General features: G+C 35.7%; 1 protein-coding gene across 1 annotated transcript in view; it reads left to right on the top strand.

Moving 5' to 3' along the window:
* The window catches only part of CTNND2 (catenin delta 2), a gene marked incomplete at both ends in the record, with an annotated part of 526,522 nt that overhangs the window by 15,660 nt on the left and 494,632 nt on the right, over nucleotides 1-16,230 (top strand). The gene's annotated exons all lie outside the window — the stretch shown is intronic.

Raw genomic sequence — 16,230 nt, 5'->3', positions numbered from 1 at the left:
TTAAGCAAGCCAGAAATGGGTACCACTAGTTTTTGTTGATGCCACTAATTCGCTTCGGTTTTGTTTGATGTGAAAATAATAGACCTCAACCTGTCCAGCCTTAAGCAGCATAATGAAGAGTGGGAGGCTTTTTGAGTGTCACTGAAATTAAAGTATTTGAATTCTTGTTTAAAATCAAAGTCATCCTGATTCAGCTTAAAAGCATTAAGTGTTGTGTTAGGTGGTGTTTTATTGCAGTGACCTAACCTTCTGGAATGGTGGTGCTTGGTAGTCATAGCAGGTAGGATAGGATTCCTGCTGAGGTAAGGAAGTGTCCAAGTGGTACTGAATACTCCATTTGTTTTAAAACATATTCAAATTCTCTGCTAATAAATGGATAAAAGAGTTCTCACTGCATCCTGTGGTATAGTGCTCTTTAACTAGTAAAATAGTCCTCTAAAGTATCATATACAAATCATTTTGAGAGACCTTAGTGCAGCATTAAGTTGCATTGAAAGCAACTGATACCTATTAAAGTGTGTGAAAACATCCAGGAGCCTTGATGATACAGTAGAAATAGTTCAGGATTTGATCCATCATGTCATCATAATAAGAGTAAAACTTACAATGAGGCATAAAGACTTCCTTTGCTTAAAGAAGTCATTACAAAAATAACTGAACACAACATTTCTGAGAGAGAGAGAGAGGAGTAACAAATTTGTGAAAACAAGGGTGAAAAATGTAGTCTTTCTTATTATAAAAAATATATTAAGTTTTGGCGGTACAGATTTTTGTTTGTTTTGTTTTTATCTTTCCTTCTGTGAGCTAGGAAATTTTATGAAGTTCTATTGGACTCTGTTTTAAGTTCCTTTAAGCACCAAAACTACATGTGGTAAAAATGCTGGGTGTGTAAGAATGAAAAATTTAATACCGTCATTTTGCCACATCCTGTTTCTGATGACAGGATAAGGAGGAAATTGAAAGCTGCTTCCAGCTGAATTCTGTAGTCATGTCATAGTATAGGAGGTTGTTTTCCTGTAATACAACCCACATAATACAAGCAAGTTGATATTTTGATTTGGTGGATCATTTGCAATTTTGATTTGCCCACTCGCAGTCAGCTCTTCAGGTAACTGGGGCTCAGAGGATGTGAAATAGTCACTATCACCTCATTCTTAGTTATTGCATTGATTCTCTGTGTACAAACCTCTGTAAACACTAAAAGTTCACAACAGACGTTTAATATGATTTTGCACTTAATTCCTGATTCTGTCTGAAAATATATGTCATATTAAATTTAAAAGAAAATATACTTCATATAAGCTGGATCTTCACTCTATGGTATACTTATACCACGTGAGCAGGCTTCACATTTTTCAGGTGCTTTTATTCATGAGAATCTTCTTCAAATTACTGTAGTAACTCAAGGAAATAGACACTTGCAAATACAAAAGCCAAATCAGTATCTTCCAACACGTCGTAGTTCTCTGTTACTGTAACTCATGAAAAGAAATTCTTTACTCTAGCAGTAAAGACCTATGTGTTTTCACGTAGATGTTTTCTCTGCTTTCCTGCTTATATATCCACTCTTCAGTAAAAATGTTTTGGAGCATGCAGTTTTCCATAATACAGTCAGCTTCTTGTTACTTGAGATGCGATGGGACTATCCTGTGTCAAGGTACCCTTAGAAATGCAGCAGGTGCCTGGAACACCTGTAGAATTGGACACCAGGGAACTTAAGCACACAGACACATCCTGGTGACTGCACAAGAGTGAGAAAGCCCATGTGTAGCACTGTCTGTGTTGAACAAGACACCATAAATGGGTTGGCTGATTCTGAGGTGACTCTGATGTAACTTGTGTTTGCTCTGTGAACCAGAAAAGTTCATTTGCTCACACACGGCTTTTCTACTCAGTTGGTCCCCTGCACATGCAGCAAGACTGGTCTGATGGATCTCCATAGACGTGAACTTTGTGTTCATGATTCAAATACCTAACTTATTAATTATGGCTCAGCTTGCATATAAGGCACCTTGTTGGCTCTGATTTAGTGTTGACTGTGCTGGAGCAGAGCCAGAAGACTCTCAGAAAACTCACATTAGTCAGTAGGATGCTTACTCTCTTTGCAGTTTTAACAGCTAAGCATGTTCATACCTGCCTAAAGAATACAACTGCAAATCTTACCTGTGTGTCTAGTTGTTCATGATGTATCACTGGGAAGTAGAGGAAGACCTGTGTGGCTGTAACTAATAGCTACTAAGCTCAGACGGTACTTAAACTGTTTTTGAAAGACTGCGGAAGACAGTGCTAATAAGGAAATGTCATGTTGAAATGCAGTTTTCATTACATAGCTCATAGATTTTTAAATGCTTGTAAGATGCAAGTGCTTTTCAGGAGGCTAAAATTATTCCAGGTTCTGTTTCAACCTGAGGTCATTAATTTTTAAGCTTTTCTTTAATTTTTTTTCTTTTTTTTTTTTCCCTTAAAAGACAAAAAAACTTCACAAACAAAACAAACAAACAAAAAAAGCCACCACCACCAAAAAAAACCCCACACCAAGTCTCTTTAGTTCAAGTTACAGAAAAGAGATCTATTTTTTTTTTTTTTTAACTACAGCACTAAAAAGATAAAGCTTTTGTTTGAACCTTCCTTGTTTCATAGACTGTTGAGACCTTTGAATAGTAATCATATAAAGAAAACTGGTACAATAACTCTGGGCTTTTCCATGTAAAACACTGTATTTTATGAGATATTAGCTCTATAACCATTACATTGATTTGTATGTAAAGGAAAAATTGCTGAAATAGTCTTTATGCAACACAGGCAAACCTAAAATACCAGTATAAAATTGAACTATGAGTTGTGGTTCCATAAAGCTTGACCTGTTTCATTCACAAGTACTTTGTTGTAAAACAGTTACATTCAGCAGTTAGACTTGCAATAGATACAAATTTAATTTACTCGTTGATACTCAGTGTTCTTGTGTGATAGAATAGTAAAATGATACTCATTGAATATTTGCAAAGTTATTTCTTCTAGATTGTTGGAAGTTTGCTGTATAAAATTGCCACATCAAAATTATTTAGTATCTTACATATTATGAGGTTTTTTTTCTGAATGAAATAATCTTGGCACTTACCTCTTTCAAGGATTTAAAACGCAGCCCATAGACTCTCACATTTTGGGTTAAATTTAGAAGAGTTGGGCTCTTGCCCTTACTCAGGTATACTTAATTTTAAACAGTATTTCAGTGCTTCTTTTTATTTTGGCTAGGATAATGCTGTATGGATAGTACCTGTATATTTGCTGAAGTCAGAATAAAGTGAAAACACAAGAAACAAATGTACACAGGAGTTTTTTCTCGCATATTATTTTTTGCAATTCAGGCATAATTGGCCCTGTCCTTACACATCATTAGCAGTGAGATGAAAGTTAAATGGGGTCCCCAAGCGTAATGCTAGAGAAGTACAAATACTGTGGTGGATGGCATCATGTATATGATGGGAGGGATTGTGTAGGCTGAAAACAGTGTAAGCATAAGCAGATTATTTTCTTTATATAGGGTAAACTAGGTCTTTCAGTCATTAATTCAGTACAGCTTTCTAGCAAAAATGCGTAGGTTTGGTAGCAGTCTTTGGAGAGGGGGAGTAGTACTGGCTATCTCATAGGTTAACTCGCATGCCAGATTTCTGAGTATAAGAGTGTCATTCAGTTTGGTTTGCAAAGAAAATAAGATAGCAATGACCAAATTTAAGTATGCTTTAACCATGTATCTTGTCATTAATAGAAGGTGGAAAGCAAGTATTTCTTTTAGGACGCCATGAGCACACAGAGCAGATACGAGGACTGCAGCCAGGGTTTGTGGCAGTGCTCTCAACATGGTTTAATGAAGGGTAATACACAGATGCAAAGGGCTTCTCCCCACTTCTCAGCTCTGTTGTGGGAGTGACTGAAGCTGGAATATTTCAGCCTAATTACTTAATGAGACTGGTGAATGAAATCACAGTTTTGATTTCAGCCATAACTATTTAGGCATCTGTGGGGGAAAGTAATTTTAAGCATATAACTCTTAAATTTAAGCTGATTAACTACCCATCTCTGCTCCATAATCTGATATCCCTTTCAACATATAGGCCATCACTTTTAACTGCTCTCTTACCCACAACATTTTAAAGTCATTTTATAAGCTGATAATACTCAAAACCTTGTCCTTTTTCTCTTTTGTAGCTCTTTTTTCCTTTGTGTGTATATCACAACATTGTGTTATGTGGACAGCAAAAATTATTCCATCATTTAGCTCATCTTGTATGTGAAATTATGTTCTTCCATTTACCATGTCTTCAGCTGTCCATTCACAGCTCAAATTTAGGATTCATTCATCTCTCCGACCATTTCTTCCACTTTAATAGATCCACAGAGGAGGATTATGATTGTCCTATGGCATCAAAGTAAAAAATGGGAAGGGAGACACTGAGTTTTTAGTTCTATGGGAAAACAAGGAGTTCAGCCTAAACACATATCTGAATGCAGTTGCATCCCACTGCTTTGTAGGTCGTATTTATTTGTTGAATGTTTATTCCTTATAGTACCTGTAACATGTTGGTGTCTGAAATATGTATCTAATAATTAGAACATGATGAAAGCCTTAAGCCTTCAAGCAAAACAAAACATAACCCTCCAAACACAATAAACTAACCAATAAACAAGAGGTTTTTTGTGTTTTTTGTATGTTTGTTGGTTTGTTTTTTGTTTTTTGTTTTTTTTTTAGAGAGAGAAAAAAAACCCAACCTGATAATTTCTTAACAGTACCTCTGCCTTCCTTCCTCCTTCTCACCCTCCCTCCTTCCCTCCCTTCACCACCCTCCTCCCAATTTTGGATCACTCACACAACTCTTTGGAATATTAATATACATGTAAATTCATAAATTCTTAAATTTAATCTTGATTCTAGGGAAGACAGAGACACAAAGGGTTCTCAGATGGATGAGATTTATCTAGAGATCTAAAAATTGCAAAAGCTTATTAAGCTCTGTGATTGTCCATCTCCTTTCCCAGTGTCAGGGACACTCATCCCAAGTATCAGTCCTGCCCGTTTTCCACTCTTCATCCCACTCTCCACTCAGAGTGCCCCTCGTGCTCTGTTTACAGAGGAGCAGAGGTGGATCTCAGGACAGCTCACATCCAAGGTATGACAGGGCTGTGTTCCCTCAAATGTGGAAGGACAGGGGGAGGAGCACACCTTTCTGGTGCATTAACAAGGAATGTCTGCCTCTGGAGGACAGGGCTATCAGATCCAAGTCTCTTAAAGCCAAAATGAAAAGGGCCCAAACTTACTACTAGGTATGAGACACTCCTTTCATCCATCCTCTGATGACCACAAACCCAAGAATTGTACCACCTTTCCCATCAACTTGCAATCCGCTATCCAGGTATCCTTCTTCTGGATCTAGACATCAGACAGCTCTCAGCATGCTTAGGTGAAGCCCATCATGTCCCACCTCAAGATCTGTCATGTAATCATTGACTCGATCCTCCATTCTTATTTCACTTCTGTCCTTTCTAAAGCCTGTTTCCGGGCACAGAGGCTTGGGAGACCTTGTTGGTTCACCTCCAGGTTGAGGCAGAGAAGGCTTCAGGTATCTCACTGTATATCTATAACTGCTGTCATTAAATCACACATCCCGTCCAACTATGGTCCCACATTTTCCTTGTTCCACTTTTTACTAGTAAGTTGTAGCTGTAGAATGTCTTTTTGATATATTCAATTTCACTTGTAAGTCTTGCCTTTAATTCAGCTTTGGCTTTTCCTAATGCCATCCCTGCAATCCCAGGCAATGTTTTCAAACTTCTCTTTTGTAGCTTGTCTGTTTCCATCTCCTGACAGAGGAGGGAGTTTTATTCCACAAATATTTAGCTTTAGTTATATGAATGCTCACTCCATGTGTGTGAAAACCAGGAAACTGCATATAAAGTGGAAGCACTTGCAGCTTATGCTTTCACATGCACAAAGAAGACTTTTAGGTGGGCTTTCATCAGTTTCTATGTAACAGTTACTGTGTGAAAAAAAAACAGTTTTAAATGCTTTTATATGAAAGATACAATATGCACAATGTGAAGTGTTTACTTTCTGTTATCATTTATCCTCAGCATCACTGGAGTGACTGTAATTTAGCTCATTTTTTTTATAGATGAGTACAACAATGCTGCATTTGACTAGTGCTTTTAGCATTCCAGTCACTAACAAAATTATTCAGAATCATAGTTCTATTATTTTTGGACCTCATTACTGATAATTATCTTGGAGAATAATATGGCTTTCTTTGGATTCTGTTTTCAGAAGTCCTATATATGTGTTTTGTATTTCTGGACAGGGAAGTTGAGGTCTTGAGGGCAAACAAATCTTTCAAATATTATTTCTTCAGTTAATAATCTCATGGACCAGAATGCTTTAGGTATTGACATAAACTTGGAAATTTTACACGAAAAAATATATTTCAGAAGGAGAGCTACATTAGCAAACTGGAAACCAATATAGAAAATACTGAAATATTTTTTATATCATTTGCAACTACCCCACAAGTATGTATTGTGTGATCACTGAATCTTAAATATCGACTATACTAAAAAGGAAAACCACTGAAAAGTATCAATTATATTCATTTGTCATTGTTTTACACTATAACTTCTTATGTCTAGTGTATCTCTACCTACCATTGTAGTAACACATTTATCTTAAAGAATCAGCAGTTATTCTATTTATTGTAATAATCTAAGTGATGTTATATTGTTGTTTTGTAGTATTCTATGTGATTATAATTATAATTGACATAATGATCAAATGTTTTCTTTTAATAGTGTCTTGCTACTGCCCACTCACGACAAAGCCAGTATGTTGTTTATTTGTTAGGAAGTACAGACAACAAAAAATTGATATTGAATATTCCAGAATCCCTAGTTTTATGGGAGTTATGTAGTAATGTAGTAATTTAGAAGAGTTATTCAGTGAATCAAATCAAGCCCATTGCATATGGCAAGATATGTGCCTTATTTGAATACGTGAAGTTTCAGCTGTTTCTGTCTTTTCTAAAATTAGGTCAGCCATACTGTGATATGAAAATGTTTGCTTAGGGCACCCATGTGACCTTAACAGCCCTATCACCATCACCCACACAAGTTTAACTGCTTTATCACAGCTGCTTTCTGAACACACACTTCCATTTCACTGAAATCTTCAGGGCAGAATATATTTGAATGCAGGAGAATAATTCTATTTTTATACAGTAAAGCTTATGTCAGACTTAGAAATCAGATGTTACATAACTGAAAACATTTTAGTAAGTCACCATCATCCATAGATCATAACAGGTATTCTGCTTTATGCTTTTAAAGACCGATTTTGAAACCTGACTGCAATGTTTAATCTACAGATACCAGAGGTAGGTATTTGAGAATGCAGTTACTGGTAGTTGGATATCTAAGCACCAGCTCTTTGTGCTAAATCAAGCTTAGCTCATAGAAAGCTAAAAAAATACCTTACAACATTAAAGGCATATTAATACCGAAATTACCCTGTATGTTGACTAGAAACTCTGATGCTTTGTTCTGTCCAAACATCAGTGTGATGGAGTGATACCTTCCAGCCCTGTTTTGGACGCATGACCAGAGTACTGCAGAAATGGAGTAGACACTGTAAATGAAGGGCAAAGACCATGTGCAGATGTGTGTTTTGAATGCCACATAGGTGTTAATTCAAGTCGAAGGAAGACCTGAAGAGTGGCAGTGTGGAACAAAACAGTTCCAAAATCCTGAGTGTTATGGCTGCTACTCTTGAGCAGCTACACTGCTGAGCACCCAAGTGGATGTCACAGTCTTTTTTTATAAAGAAAAACTGACCACCTCGTCCGTATACCAGTATGGGTGAGCAGATATAAACACATAGTAAGTGTTTTATATGGCGATGACTTTGGGGAGTGTGCTTAGAAGCAAGGAAGTGTGTATATATATTGCCGGTATAGGTATTCCCTTAGGAGTTACTCATATCAATATTAGAGTTGCAGTGCATACGCCAATATTCTTGAAGTACAAGTATCAGCTATATGTCAGCCGTAGAATACTTTAAAGTCAGTTGGTAATTGATTCATCTGAACTCTGTCATACTGTAGAGGAATGAGACTGCTTCAGTTCTGTGCTGTCAAGCTCTGTACTGTTGAAAAGGCTGAGGAAACTCTTCTTATTTTTGAAGCCAAAAAAGATGCTAAATATATTTTCTTGATGGATTTTAAAGCTTACTCATCTCAATTGGTAATCTTTAGATTATGAGAATGAAGAGTTCAGGTCTGGCCTTACAACATTGCCTTTTAAATTTCTGAAGGTATCTGAGAGCAGAATTATATTTCCCAAATTTTCAATATTTTTCACGGAACAACCTCCCCAACCTCCCACTGTCCCAAACATACTCACATTCTGGGATTATACGTACACAATTATTGAGTATAAAAGTTTACTTTAGGATCTTTTCTTCGGCATATACTATAGATTTGTGCAAACATGTTGGTAGCCAGTTTCCTACCTTTGCTAAGTCAGGAAGGCTGAAAAGTGTTGTCCTGCATAAGGTATTTTGGTTTTTTGTTTGTTTGTTTAAGATAAACAATTATACAGTTACATAATTGTTCAGAAAAGGAAATCTGATGTCTTTATTACTCACTGATGTACAAAGCTACTTTAGAAAATGTGATTTTAAACCATTTTTGCATGACAGATTGTCCCAATACAAGAACTATAATGTTGTCTTGTAACTTTAGCATTTCTTGCTTAAAACACTCACATTTGTATTTTAGATTTGGGTTTACATATTTCTGCTAAGATTTGGGGTTTAGTCTACATTTAGATGAGACTTAGATGAAGGGTTATTTGCTTTTATTTTGTAAGTTTTCTTCATATGTTTTGCTAATGAGGAAACACTACTGTTACCCACAGTACTCGGAAAGAACTTGAATATTCAGAATAATGTAACTATGCGAGAAAAAGCAAAATGAAATACTAATGTAACTGAGACCATATTGTTTTTCAAAACCTGAAGGAAAAGGTGGAATTTTCAGACTTGATTTCTAAAGCCCTGAGCCTCTGTGTAGGCACTGAAGTATTTGCATGAAGAAAATGGTCTTTATTTTGATTAGTGAACTCTACAATAGTACTGATGCCAGCAGGAGCTATGAGTGCTCTGTATTTTAAAATCAAGCTATATGCTTGGTGAATGAGTAAGGGTCTACAAGCCTAAATTAAGGCATCAAGCTCTGAAATCTCTGGGTAAAAATAATACTAATTCTTTTCATATGTTGTACTTGTTGCGTAGCTACAGGCATGTTCTGGGAAAACATACGCTTCAAATAACAAACTAACTTCTGTTCCTTCCAGAGCCACTAGCCAAATTAATACTTCTTGCAGGTTATTTCCTAGCTCCAACTCTAGTTTCTGATTCCCTGCCCTGTCGTTGAGTTTTCTGATAAAGGAAATCAACTATGCTTTATATACTGATTTTCTAGTTTACGTATTGAAGGGTAGTAAAAACTGACAGAAACGTGATCGATTAAAAACAAACAAACTCCCATGCAATTCATTATTTTGACAGTAATTACATACAGATTCCAGTTATCAAAGTATCTCCATAGGAATACATTACAAATTAGACCAGGATTAAACTAGATGAAAGCAGCAGACATCTTTGCAAGTATTCATAGAGGAGATAAATTTGTTGTTAAACAGTTATACCATTTTTTTTTTTTTTTTTTTTTCCTCTTGTAAAAGGTGTTGAATTTCATTTCTGGATCCAGTCATTTAAATCCAGTGAAGAACAATAGCTTTACCTCAGTTAAAACATCTAACATAGTCATTAATGAGGTATACTAAGTACATGCTTCTGCTGCCTTATTGTGGGTGATGGGTTAATCTTGAATCTTAGCAACACTGTTTCGACCCTCTGTGGGAAGAGAGGATATAAAATATGTATCACAGAGTGTCATTCAGTAATTGTTTGGAGTAAAATGGGATTAGAGAGTAAATCCTACCTCTGTAGCACTGACTGACAGGCTTCATAGTGTGGGGAAACAGGATAAGAGGTAATGAAGAGAAAGTGTTGTTGTCATATATTGTGTTTTTCCTCAAAGGTCAAGATTTTTATTTTAATATGGATTCATTTAACTCATTACTGAACTCCTTCAGCAAAGAGGACTAAGTTTTGTGGCCAAAAAGGCAGACCCGTACTCTCAGCTGGAAAGTTTAAATGACCCTTGCATCTATGTTGTACCTAAAACACAGTCTTTAAAGACTGAGGCATCAATACCTGTGGATACTGAGAGACAGAAGGCCCATTCTCTTCCTGTGTTTGTATGTGGTAAATTTCCTTTGTATTAATATAAAGAGTTTCAAAATAGAGGTCATGTGAGGTAAACAGTGGATATAATATATCTACAGATATAACAGTGTGTCCACTGGTGATGACACTAGATATTTTTATAGGTAATATTTCCAAGAGAGTTTTCTTACCCATCTTTGTGTTAAAGATTTAAGATAGTTTCGTATTTTCTGGTTTCTGGAAGTTTTTATACGTGTCCTGGCTGTCCAGGGTTATTTAGTTTAGTTTTTTTTTTATAAAGTGTGTGTGATAAACTGACTCTGGAAATGAAATCACATATCTATATTGTCTTCTTTTCATTTTGGTTAGTTTTGTAATCTTGTTACTTTGTTAATGAATTTGTTTAGAAACAATTGTAGATGAACATTTGTGGTTTATTTTGCTGCTTATGAATGATTTTAAAATAATTTATACATGTCAGATTGATCAAAAATTGTTTAGATTAGTTCTCCCTAGTTAAATTCATATCCTTACTGTTTTTCTAAAGATTCAGAATTTCTGCCAGTAAGCTGTAATACAATTTTGAAGCTTGACAGAAAAAGTAAATTTCCATTGCTTTGTTTATTTACATTAGAAATGGTTTCTCAACGTCCTAGGTTTGAAAAGATGCAACATTAAGTTTTGGAATTTGCACAGAGGTGTCTTTCTTACTTTTTTTTTTTTTTTGTAGTTGTTTGCGTGTAATGATGTAATTAATCATGGTGAACACTATTTTCCTGAGAGGCTTTTATGTTTATAGAAGCATGCTAGAGACTTCAGCTTTTTGATTTCTTCAGCAGATTCAGAAAATATCTCAGAGATCTCAGAATATTCTTGCCTCTTCCTTCCTTTTGATAACTTGTGATGATTAAGATTATGACTGATTCATACTTCATAATAAGCTAACATAATTTGCTGAACCTAAATTACAGTGTCAGTCCAAGAAAAAAAATAAGTAAGCATTTTCTAAATAATGACAGGCAGTCTCAGGCCCAAGAGCATGGCATCACAGGTGTCAGACTGATACAGGTTTACCACAGGGTCTCAGGTGACTTTGCCTTTTGTTGACATTGGTTGGTACAGCAGATGCTCTGGCATCATGTGGCAGAGTCATATGTGTGTGCATCCCTCCACTCCTATAAACTGAAGCTGCATCCCTCTATGTGGGATGCTAGTACAGAAAACAATTAGGTTTTTTTGTTCCTTTATCAGTTTGAATCCCATGCAACAGAGCTTAATAGCTCTCAGTGGCTTATCTTTCCTTCTACCCAACATTTACAGAGTATAATTGCATCTGAAGTAGGAAGAGGCCAATCTTTATTGTGCAAGTTGAATATATTACCAAATATTTCAACAAGTAATCTGGATAATATTTTCTTTCAACTTTTGGAGTTTGTGTGTAATCTGAATCTTCTCTTAAATAGAACATACTCAAAAGCAGTGGAAAGTGTGAATGTTTTTTGTCCTGAAAGGTTCCTGAATGGTCTTTAGTACAGGTCTCCTTATGTACCAGCAAAAGGTATGCACAAAACCAACTGTTTCAGAATCCATATGGAACTGACTTGATTGTTATGCTAAATTACATGCCAGAATATGAGTCACATTTACTTCTGCCACTACAGAATTCAAGTATGTGTCCAGAATAGTTAATTATGAAAGGGCTCAAAGTTAGGGCAGAATGTAACAAGATTAGGTTGGTTATTCACCAGCCAAAAATCAATAAAAGAGAATCTAATTATCACTTGAACTCTGTCCTCATCAAATCAGCTGTGAATTAAAAAGGCCAATAAGGCACAGCATAATAAATAAAATAAGCTTTAAAACTTGTTTCAGGAAGGAAATACGACTTCCTTTCTACTTGAATAACGAAGACATGTGATGTACATACTGCGCACCTTGTAAACTAATGACCCAAAGTAAGTTATGTGTTAATTCTCAGTATCAAAATTTATGCTTAATGATACATTAACAATACTTCTATTCTCACTTGATACTAAATTCATGAAGAAAGATGGATCCAGAAAAAAATCCCACTCACAACCTGTACCACTTATTTTGATTGACTTTTAGGGATTTATTATGTGTAGTGCATACTTCAGGAAAGTGTAAAGTACCCTCTTTGTTTTCAGGAATGTATGTGACAATGTGCATTTATTCTAAAGGAAAATCCCTCTTTCTTTATTCAGTGTTTCAACTTGTCATGACAAGAACAAATCAAGGTCATTGGAATAGGCAATCTTTTTCAAGTTACAAATATTTGTGAGTTACTCTAACCCACCTTCAGTTCCTTAAATTTCTTTGCTTCCTCGAGTAATTGAAGCTACTCCTGTGTTTTTTGGGGGTATAGTTAGCCATTATTGTAGGATTTCTTTTGTTTGTATGTAAGAAGAACTATGTATGAAGGAAATTTAACTGCTCAATGTTTCTTAGACCACAAGAAACAACCTTCTGAAGTTGTCTAAAATCACACAGTAGACAAGAGAATAAATAGAACTTGACTTTTTTTTTGCTTGTCTATGCAAACCTTGTCTAAGATTTTGTAGAATTAAAGTGGTGTTCTGTTTTCAAAAGAGAAGAAATTAAGTAGTTAAAGAAGAACAAGAGAATATGCTGACTTTTTTTTTTTTTAGCGCTTGGTGGTGTTTGTCATTTTGTCAGCTCTCTGCATCTTGCTTAAGCCTGACTTTAACTACATTTCTTCAAGATCTCTAGATCTCTCTTTTTGTCATGACTTCTATAGCAATAATCCAAGTAGCTTTACATTTGCAATGATACAGTTTTTAGTTCCAGAACTAATTAAAAGGGAATGCCCCATTCCCACTGGATAGCTGCTTCCCACAAATAAACTTATCTTTTATCTGACCATGCTGGAAGGTAGCTGACAAGCTTCCAACAGAAGTTCAGAGGAAGTTTCCAGGCAGCAGGACCCCTGAGTAGGTGATAGGTGCTGATGTTCAGAGTAACCATGGTGCATTTCTCCTGTTAGAAGGGATTTCTCTTCACCTTTCTGTGTCTTAAAAAAGACCAACCAGCAAATAAAGTTGTTCTAGCTACCCAGTGTGTGGACAAAACTGTTGATTGTATAGGGCTCTATATATTTTCTCAGCTATTGCCCATTAGTAATCGAATGAAACACCTTGTGAATGTAAAAGTTATGTTTAAACCAAATAATAATAAGAAGAGGTCTATTGAATATACCTGAATTCTTCCAATAGAGTAGCTTGCTGCAGTCCTTCTATTTTGTAGTGCATATTAATGACATTTTACTGGGGTAATATGGAACAGAGTTTCATTTTGTTTATAACATGGAGGTAAAGGAGAATGGAAACGTAAGTGCAGACCATCACCCATAGAATTTGGAGTTAATAAAGTAGCAAATATTAAAGAAAAATACAACATTTTTGTCTGCCTTAAGCTTATTCTATTCTATAATGGGTGCAGTTTTTACATAACTGTAGGACTGGAGCCTGGCAAAGTGTTGAAAAAACAACAACCTTGAGAAGTCTGCCTCATCTGTTCCACTTAAATTAAAACATTTAGTGTGAAGGAAGAATGAGTTTTTTAGGGACCATTGTTGTTTCACCTCTTTTCTTTTGAAAGATGTGATGTATATCTAATGCTCAAGTGATCTGATTTTATCCTTAAAAAAAAAATCATCTTAGAAAGATCATAGCATTCTGTTCTCAGAAATGTGAAGTACCTTGTTTTTAGGTGGTATAAGATTCTCCCCTCCGTGCTCCCCCCTCCCCAGCATCACATAGGTAGAATTTGCTCAAATTTGATAAAAATAAGAAATCTTTTATTTTCTCAGAGCTTTTTCTTATATCATTCTCCTTTATGTAACTTTCTGTAGCATTCTTGGTTTTTAGTTCTGTTTTTCATAGCCTTTCGTTCTCTTCTGTAAGTATGAATTGGTTTAGGTCTTGGAGATGTTTCTGCAGTGTACTGTGAAATCTAAGTCTTCTGGTCATTGTTGTAGTACATCTTTTGACAGTATTACTTCTGATTGGGTGAGTTAATACTCTTTGAACTCTTGCTTAGGTACCTCAAAATTTACACATCTTTCGTACATGTCTTGCATACCTCAACCTCAGCACATCTTCCTGAATCTCGCTCCATCAAACTTCACTTAAATATTACCCTGAACTTTTCTGAGCATCAACTGACACAGTTGTTCAAGGTGTTCTAATTCCTCTTTCTGCATTAGGCTCGAATAATTGTCTTAGGTACTAATTATCTTCCTAAACACTTAGACAGTGTTTAATATATAGCTACACCTTGCAAATATAAGTGCTTAAAATCAAATGCATATTATACACACAGAAACCAGCCTGCCGTGTTTGGCCTATAAACTACAATAGGAATCTCAAATAGGGACATTGTGAGAAGTTATCAAAGCCTTTTATGTGGAAAGATTATTGCAAAATCTGACACAGAAGCAAGGTAAGAAATGAAGTGTGTTAATTTTAATAAAGATACAAGGAACATGTGTCATCTGAGAATGTTAACACATTCAGGAGAGAGATGAATACAATTGCAAATGATAAAGTAGACTGATAGAACAAGGCAATAAAAATGCTTTAAAATAGAGAAAATCATAGCTTTTCAGATCAACTCTAAGTAAGATGTCAAATCAAAGTGGGAGGCAAAATATCTCAAGATCACAGGTTTATTAATATCTACTTATGTAATTTTGAAAATTTTAATTCTCTAAATATGCAAATAAAAAGATTTGGTGAGTGACTTTATAGGTGACCTAAATTTTAGCTTTAGAAGAGAAGGGTTTGATAAAAAGATTCAAAACACCCCAAAATCTAATTTCAAGCCCCATATGTGTAATCATAAAGTAGCCTAGATGTGGTATAATTTATTAAAGCTTTCAGAAATTCTGCATTAAAATAACTGTCAGGTTTTGGTGTCATTTAAGCAGGGCTTCTAGAAACTGCTATCAATCAAGTCCCATAGGTAAGAAGAGAGTTGGTGTAAGCCAGGCGTAGCTGGTTTGTATATTCACTAAGCCAAATTAAAAGCAAAAAAAGTCTGTTTGTATCCTACACACTGTTGAATGGTGACTCTCGGTTGAAGGTCTTTTTTTATTAAAAAATCACTTTTTAGAACTTCGCAAAATCGATAGGAAGCCTTTTTCCCTTTCATGACTCAGTGCAATAATAGGCCAATAGGGATAAGGATTATGAGGGGTTTTTTTCAGATTTCATACTGAGAATAAGCACTAAATTCAAGAGCCTACATCTTAATTGTGTGGCCAAATCACAAATGAAAACTGCTATATTTTCCTTATGATGCAAATTTATTTTAATCTGGTGAAGTACAAACTTTGATTTTTAAGTCTCAAAGAATATGTGTTCAGTACCAATGTTAAAAGTGCAAAGTGATTTATATTATTAAAAAAAATATTAGTAGTGTTGGGTAAGCTAAGTATGTCCACAGCTGCCCTTGCTTCCCAGTTTGCTGTTCTGTGACCTCAAATGGCTGATTTGAACTCCTTCTAAGCATCATTTCAGGGAAAGAATGTGCTACAGAAGCTTGAAACAGAAAAGGTATTTGTTTGTCATCTAATTCTGCTGCAGTTTCTGACAGATTCAGAGAGACTCAGTTCTGGTACTGAGCGTGACACTGAGCTGCATTGCACAAGCAGGAGATCTGACCGTGGTCATATATGAGGTGACCGCTACTTCAGGGTGAATTGCTTTTTTTCCTTTCTGCCAAGCTGGAGTTCTGTCTCCAGGAGTTACTGTCTCCCACTTGGATCTGCTGAGCTGCTCAGCAGAAGTGTATGGCACACACAGCTTGGGTGGGAAAGCTGCTTGAGCTGAAGGTGAATGTGGGAGCTTTTTTTTTGT

Source organism: Nesoenas mayeri (assembly GCF_963082525.1).
Source record: "Nesoenas mayeri genome assembly, chromosome: 2".
Classification (NCBI taxonomy): Eukaryota; Metazoa; Chordata; class Aves; order Columbiformes; family Columbidae; genus Nesoenas; species Nesoenas mayeri.
The sequence above is the reverse complement of the archived record's forward strand: the minus strand, read 5'-3'. Positions and strand labels throughout refer to the sequence as shown.